This window comes from Lampetra fluviatilis, chromosome 10, assembly GCF_964198595.1.
Source record: "Lampetra fluviatilis chromosome 10, kcLamFluv1.1, whole genome shotgun sequence".
Taxonomy (NCBI): Eukaryota; Metazoa; Chordata; class Hyperoartia; order Petromyzontiformes; family Petromyzontidae; genus Lampetra; species Lampetra fluviatilis.
Window position 1 is genome coordinate 1,535,148 of NC_136284.1, and position 7,329 is coordinate 1,542,476.

Consider the following 7,329-nt stretch of genomic DNA (forward strand, 5'->3'; position numbering starts at 1 on the left):
ACTGTAATTGTGTGTATTTGATTCACATTGCACTGTAATTGTGTGTATTTGATTCACGTTGCACTGTAATTGTGTGAAATTGATTCACATTGCACTCTAATTGTGTGTATTTGATTCACGTTGCACTGTAATTGTGTGTAATTGATTCACATTGCACTGTAATTGTATGTATTTGATTCACATTGCACTGTAATTGTGTGTATTTGATTCACATCGCACTCTAATTGTGTGTATTTGATTCACATTGCACTGTAATTGTGTGTATTTGATTCACATTGCACTGTAATTGTGTGTATTTGATTCACATTGCACTGTAATTGTGTGTAATTGATTCACATTGCACTGTAATTGTGTGTATTTGATTCACATCGCACTGTAATTTTGTGTATTTGATTCACGTTGCACTGTAATTGTGTGTATTTGATTCACATCGCACTGTAAGTTTGTGTATTTGATTCACATTGCACTGTAATTGTGTGTATTTGATTCACTTTGCACTGTAATTGTGTGTATTTGATTCACATCGCACTGTTATTGTGTGTATTTGATTCACATTGCACTGTAATTGTGTGTATTTGATTCACGTTGCACTGTAATTGTGTGTATTTGATTCACATTGCACTGTAATTGTGTGTATTTGATTCACATCGCACTGTAATTGTGTGTATTTGATTCACATCACACTGTAATTGTGTGTATTTGATTCACGTTGCACTGTAATTGTGTGTAATTGATTCAAATTGCACTGTAATTGTGTGTATTTGATTCACATTGCACTGTAATTGTGTGTATTTGATTCACATTGCACTGTAATTGTGTGTAATTGATTCACATTGCACTGTAATTGTGTGTAATTGATTCACGTTGCACTGTAATTGTGTGTATTTGATTCACATTGCACTGTAATTGTGTGTATTTGATTCACATTGCACTGTGATTGTGTGTAATTGATTCACATTGCACTGTAATTGTGTGTATTTGATTCACATCGCACTGTAATTGTGTGTATTTGATTCACATCGCACTGTAATTGTGTGTATTTGATTCACGTTGCACTGTAATTGTGTGTAATTGATTCACATTGCACTGTAATTGTGTGTATTTGATTCACGTTGCACTGTAATTGTGTGTAATTGATTCACATTGCACTGTAATTGTGTGTATTTGATTCACGTTGCACTGTAATTGCGTGTAATTGATTCACATTGCACTGTAATTGTGTATTTGATTCACGTTGCACTGTAATTGTGTGTATTTGATTCACGTTGCACTGTAAATGTGTGTAATTGATTCACATCGCACTGTAATTGTGTGTATTTGATTCACGTTGCACTGTAATTGTGTGTATTTGATTCACGTTGCACTGTAATTGTGTGTATTTGATTCACGTTGCACTGTATTTGTGTGTATTTAATTCACATTGCACTGTAATTGTGTGTATTTGATTCACATTGCACTGTAATTGTGTGTATTTGATTCACATTGCACTGTAATTGTGTGTATTTGATTCACATTGCACTGTAATTGTGTGTATTTGATTCACGTTGCACTGTAATTGTGTGTATTTGATTCACATTGCACTGTAATTGTGTGTATTTGATTCACGTTGCACTGTAATTGTGTGTATTTGATTCACATTGCACTGTAATTGTGTGTATTTGATTCACATCGCACTGTAATTGTGTGTATTTGATTCACATCGCACTGTAATTGTGTGTAATTGATTCACGTTGCACTGTAATTATGTGTAATTGTTTCACATTGCACTGTAATTGTGTGTATTTGATTCACATCGCACTGTAATTGTGTGTATTTGATTCACGTTGCACTGTAATTGTGTGTATTTGATTCACATCGCACTGTAATTGTGTGTATTTGATTCACATTGCACTGTAATTGTGTGTATTTGATTCACGTTGCACTGTAATTGTGTGTAATTGATTCACATTGCACTGTAATTGTATGTATTTTATTCACATTGCACTAATTGTGTGTATTTAATTCACATCGCACTGTAATTGTGTGTATTTGATTCACATCGCATTGTAATTGTGTGTATTTGATTCACATTGCACTGTAATTGTGTGTATTAGATTCACATTGCACTGTAATTGTGTGTATTTGATTCACATCGCACTGTAATTGTGTGTATTTGATTCACGTTGCACTGTAATTGTGTGTATTTGATTCACGTTGCACTGTAATTGTGTGTAATTGATTCACATTGCACTGTAATTGCATGCATTTGATTCACGTTGCACTGTAATTGCGTGTATTTGATTCACATCGCACTGTAATTGTGTGTATTTGATTCACATCGCACTGTAATTGTGTGTATTTCATTCACACTGCACTGTAATTGCATGCATTTGATTCACGTTGCACTGTAATTGCGTGTATTTGATTCACATCGCACTGTAATTGTGTGTATTTGATTCACATCGCACTGTAATTGTGTGTATTTCATTCACACTGCACTGTAATTGTGTGTATTAGATTCACATTGCAATGTAATTGTGTGTATTTGATTCACATTGCACTGTAATTGTGTGTATTGATTCACATCGCACTGTACTTGTGTGTATTTGATTCACATTGCACTGTAATTGTGTGTAATTGATTCACATTGCACTGTAATTGTGTGTATTTGATTCACATTGCACTGTAATTGTGTGTATTTGATTCACATCGCACTGTAATTGTGTGTATTTGATTCACATTGCACTGTAATTCTGTGTATTTGATTCACATTGCACTGTAATTGTGTGTATTTGATTCACATTGCACTGTAATTGTGTGTATTTGATTCACATCGCACTGTAATTGTGTGTATTTGATTCACATTGCACTGTAATTATGTGTAATTGTTTCACATTGCACTGTAATTGTGTGTATTTGATTCACATCGCACTGTAATTGTGTGTATTTGATTCACGTTGCACTGTAATTGTGTGTATTTGATTCACATCGCACTGTAATTGTGTGTATTTGATTCACATTGCACTGTAATTGTGTGTATTTGATTCACGTTGCACTGTAATTGTGTGTAATTGATTCACATTGCACTGTAATTGTATGTTTTTTATTCACATTGCACTAATTGTGTGTATTTGATTCACATCGCACTGTAATTGTGTGTATTTGATTCACATCGCATTGTAATTGTGTGTATTTGATTCACATTGCACTGTAATTGTGTGTATTAGATTCACATTGCACTGTAATTGTGTGTATTTGATTCACATCGCACTGTAATTGTGTGTATTTGATTCACGTTGCACTGTAATTGTGTGTATTTGATTCACGTTGCACTGTAATTGTGTGTAATTGATTCACATTGCACTGTAATTGCATGCATTTGATTCACGTTGCACTGTAATTGCGTGTATTTGATTCACATCGCACTGTAATTGTGTGTATTTGATTCACATTGCACTGTAATTGTGTGTATTAGATTCACATTGCACTGTAATTGTGTGTATTTGATTCACATTGCACTGTAATTGTGTGTATTTGATTCACGTTGCACTGTAATTGTGTGTAATTGATTCACATTGCACTGTAATTGTATGTATTTTATTCACATTGCACTAATTGTGTGTATTTGATTAACATCGCACTGTAATTGTGTGTATTTGATTCACATCGCATTGTAATTGTGTGTATTTGATTCACATTGCACTGTAATTGTGTGTATTAGATTCACATTGCACTGTAATTGTGTGTATTTGATTCACATCGCACTGTAATTGTGTGTATTTGATTCACGTTGCACTGTAATTGTGTGTATTTGATTCACGTTGCACTGTAATTGTGTGTAATTGATTCACATTGCACTGTAATTGCATGCATTTGATTCACGTTGCACTGTAATTGCGTGTATTTGATTCACATCGCACTGTAATTGTGTGTATTTGATTCACGTTGCACTGTAATTGTGTGTAATTGATTCACATTGCACTGTAATTGTGTGTATTTGATTCACGTTGCACTGTAATTGTGTGTAATTGATTCACATTGCACTGTAATTGTATGTATTGTATTCACATTGCACTGTAATTGTGTGTATTTGATTCACGTTGCACTGTAATTATGTGTATTTGATTCACATTGCACTGTAATTGTGTGTATTTGATTCACATCGCACTGTAATTGTGTGTATTTGATTCACGTTGCACTGAAATTGTGTGTATTTGATTCACGCTGCACTGTAATTGTGTGTAATTGATTCACATTGCACTGTAATTGCATGCAATTGATTCACGTTGCACTGTAATTGCGTATATTTGATTCACATCACACTGTAATTGTGTGTATTTGATTCACATCGCACTGTAATTGTGTGTATTTCATTCACACTGCACTGTAATTGTGTGTATTTGATTCACATTGCACTGTAATTGTGTGTAATTGATGCACATTGCACTGTAATTGTGTATTTGATTCACATTGCACTGTAATTGTGTGTATTTGATTCACATCGCACTGTTATTGTGTGTATTTGATTCACATTGCACTGTAATTGTGTGTAATTGATTCACGTTGCACTGTAATTGTGTGTAATTGATTCAAATTGCACTGTAATTGTGTGTATTTGATTCACATTGCACTGTAATTGTGTGTATTTGATTCACATCGCACTGTAATTGTGTGTATTTGATTCACGTTGCACTGTAATTGTGTGTAATTGATTCACATTGCACTGTAATTGTGTGTATTTGATTCACGTTGCACTGTAATTGTGTGTAATTGATTCACATTGCACTGTAATTGTATGTATTTGATTCACGTTGCACTGTAATTGTGTGTATTTGATTCACATCGCACTGTAATTGTGTGTATTTGATTCACATCGCACTGTAATTGTGTGTATTTGATTCACGTTGCACTGTAATTGTGTGTAATTGATTCACATTGCACTGTAATTGTGTGTATTTGATTCACGTTGCACTGTAATTGTGTGTAATTGATTCACATTGCACTGTAATTGTATGTATTTGATTCACGTTGCACTGTAATTGCGTGTATTTGATTCACATCGCACTGTAATTGTGTGTATTTAATTCACATTGCACTGTAATTGTGTGTATTTGATTCACATTGCACTGTAATTGTGTGTATTTGATTCACGTTGCACTGTAATTGTGTGTATTTGATTCACATTGCACTGTAATTGTGTGTATTTGATTCACGTTGCACTGTAATTGTGTGTATTTGATTCACATTGCACTGTAATTGTGTGTATTTGATTTACGTTGCAATGTAATTGTGTGTATTTGATTCACATCGCACTGTAATTGTGTGTATTTGATTCACATTGCACTGTAATTGTGTGTATTTGATTCACATCGCACTGTAATTGTGTGTATTTGATTCACATCGCACTGTAATTGTGTGTATTTGATTCACGTTGCACTGTAATTGTGTGTAATTGATTCACATCGCACTGTAATTGTGTGTATTTGATTCACATCGCACTGTAATTGTGTGTATTTGATTCACATCGCACTGTTATTGTGTGTATTTGATTCACATTGCACTGTAATTGTGTGTATTTGTTTCACGTTGCACTGTAATTGTGTGTATTTGATTCACATTGCACTGTAATTGTGTGTATTTGATTCACATCGCACTGTAATTGTGTGTATTTGATTCACGGTGCACTGTAATTGTGTATTTGATTCACATTGCACTGTAATTGTGTGTATTTGATTCACATCGCACTGTTATTGTGTGTATTTGATTCACATTGCACTGTAATTGTGTGTAATTGATTCACGTTGCACTGTAATTGTGTGTAATTGATTCAAATTGCACTGTAATTGTGTGTATTTGATTCACATTGCACTGTAATTGTGTGTATTTGATTCACATCGCACTGTAATTGTGTGTATTTGATTCACGTTGCACTGTAATTGTGTGTAATTGATTCACATCGCACTGTAATTGTGTGTATTTGATTCACATCGCACTGTAATTGTGTGTATTTGATTCACGTTGCACTGTAATTGTGTGTAATTGATTCACATTGCACTGTAATTGTGTGTATTTGATTCACGTTGCACTGTAATTGTGTGCAATTGATTCACATTGCACTGTAATTGTATGTATTTGATTCACGTTGCACTGTAATTGTGTGTATTTGATTCACATCGCACTGTAATTGTGTGTATTTGATTCACATCGCACTGTAATTGTGTGTATTTGATTCACATCGCACTGTAATTGTGTGTATTTGATTCACGTTGCACTGTAATTGTGTGTAATTGATTCACATTGCACTGTAATTGTGTGTATTTGATTCACGTTGCACTGTAATTGTGTGTAATTGATTCACATTGCACTGTAATTGTATGTATTTGATTCACGTTGCACTGTAATTGCGTGTATTTGATTCACATCGCACTGTAATTGTGTGTATTTAATTCACATTGCACTGTAATTGTGTGTATTTGATTCACATTGCACTGTAATTGTGTGTATTTGATTCACGTTGCACTGTAATTGTGTGTATTTGATTCACATTGCACTGTAATTGTGTGTATTTGATTCACGTTGCACTGTAATTGTGTGTATTTGATTCACATTGCACTGTAATTGTGTGTATTTGATTTACGTTGCAATGTAATTGTGTGTATTTGATTCACATCGCACTGTAATTGTGTGTATTTGATTCACATTGCACTGTAATTGTGTGTATTTGATTCACATCGCACTTTAATTGTGTGTATTTGATTCACATCGCACTGTAATTGTGTGTATTTGATTCACGTTGCACTGTAATTGTGTGTATTTGATTCACATTGCACTGTAATTGTGTGTATTTGATTCACATCGCACTGTAATTGTGTGTATTTGATTCACATCGCACTGTAATTGTGTGTAATTGATTCACGTTGCACTGTAATTATGTGTAATTGTTTCACATTGCACTGTAATTGTGTGTATTTGATTCACATCGCACTGTAATTGTGTGTATTTGATTCACGTTGCACTGTAATTGTGTGTATTTGATTCACATCGCACTGTAATTGTGTGTATTTGATTCACATTGCACTGTAATTGTGTGTATTTGATTCACGTTGCACTGTAATTGTGTGTAATTGATTCACATTGCACTGTAATTGTATGTATTTTATTCACATTGCACTAATTGTGTGTATTTAATTCACATCGCACTGTAATTGTGTGTATTTGATTCACATCGCATTGTAATTGTGTGTATTTGATTCACATTGCACTGTAATTGTGTGTATTAGATTCACATTGCACTGTAATTGTGTGTATTTGATTCACATCGCACTGTAATTGTGTGTATTTGATTCACGT